The sequence below is a fragment of the Glycine soja genome, chromosome 15, assembly GCF_004193775.1.
Source record: "Glycine soja cultivar W05 chromosome 15, ASM419377v2, whole genome shotgun sequence".
NCBI classification, from domain to species: domain Eukaryota; kingdom Viridiplantae; phylum Streptophyta; class Magnoliopsida; order Fabales; family Fabaceae; genus Glycine; species Glycine soja.
The window spans coordinates 28,685,745-28,687,208 of NC_041016.1; the positions used below are offsets into that span (position 1 = coordinate 28,685,745).

Sequence of the window (1,464 nt, forward strand, 5' to 3'; positions counted from 1 at the left end):
GGACTGTTGTTGATTTAGCTGTGTAGCCAGTTGTCCCATCTAGTTAGTTAAGCTCTGAATGGAGGCTCTGGTCTCTTGTTGAAACTGCATGTTCTGCATAGTCATTTGTCTCACAAGTTCTTCGAGGGAAGGTTGCGGAGGAGCCTCAACTGTTTGCTGTTTCTGGGGCTATTGCTGTTGTTGGAATTGTGGAGGAATGTATGGTCTGCTTGGGACAGGCCAGTAGCATTTTGGAAGGAAGGAGCAGGCTGCTATTGTTGTTGTTGAGGGCTAGACCATTTGAGATTAGGGTGATTCCTCCATCCGGGATTGTATCTGTTGTTGGAGAGGTCATAATTGTTATGCTGTGGTTGATTTTGTTGCTGAGGTTGAGGAGGTCTGGTGTAAATGTTTGCAGCATAAGCTTCAGGCTGCTCAATTGCTCTAGGTTGCTGCATGGAAGGGCAAAGGTCTGTGTGGTGGTCGGTAGAAGAGTATAAACCACAAACTCTTGCGACAGGTACAAATTTCTGATTCAAGGCTAGCTGGGTTACCAGGTTAACTAAGGCATCTAGTTTACCTTCAAGCCTCTTGGTTTCAGCTGCTGAAGATGAATTCGTGGCTACTTCATGCACTCCTATAATGACTATAGCATCATTTCTGGCACTAAACTGTTGGGAGTTGGAAGCCATCTTCTCAATTAAATTTTTGGCTTCAGCAGGGGTCATGTCTCCAAGGGCTCCACCACTGGCAGCATCTATCATACTTCTGTCCATGTTACTGAGTCCTTCATAAAAATATTGGAGAAGAAGCTGCTCCGAAATTTGATGGTGAGGGCACCTAGCACATAGTTTTTTAAATCTCTCCCAGTATTCATACAGGCTTTCTTCACTGAGTTGTCTAATACCTGAAATATCTTTTCTGATGGTCGTGGCCCTAGAAGCAGGGAAAATTTTTTCTAAGAATACTCTCTTGAGGTCATCCCAGCTCGTGATGGACCTTGGAGCAAGGTAATATAACCAGTCCTTTGCCACTCCCTCTAAAGAATGAGGAAAAGCCTTCAAAAATATGTGATCCTCTTGGACATTTGGGGGTTTCATGGTGGAGCATACAATATGAAATTCTTTCAGATGTTTGTGCGGGTCTTCACCTGTGTCATACCCTAATTTCGTCCAGAGACTATTGCTTGATGGCATGCAACCTTTGATTGACCGCTTTGAAGTGCTTAGCACCCTTTGTTGCACAATATGTGAAGTCCCGAGACGTGCCGGAAATCAAAAGGAAGCATGGTTATGCGATCCGTGAAATTCCGTAATGTGACGGAAACCAAAAGGAAGTATTGTTACACAATTCGTGAGTTTTCATAACTTCTTCGAAAGCTAAAAAAGAATAAATACATGATCCGTAAGGTTCTGTAACCTTACGGAAAGAAAATAAGTATCGTTACGAAATTCGTAAAGTTTCGTAACGTTACGGAAAAAGAAT

The 1,464-nt window shown here is 43.0% G+C and overlaps 1 non-coding gene across 1 annotated transcript; it reads left to right on the forward strand.

Annotated features, from left to right (window-relative positions):
- The first annotated feature begins 801 nt into the window (after positions 1-801).
- Positions 802-908, forward strand: LOC114388821. Its single transcript, XR_003661612.1, has one exon. It is a non-coding gene; the product is annotated as a small nucleolar RNA R71 (small nucleolar RNA).
- Positions 909-1,464: the final 556 nt, after the last annotated feature.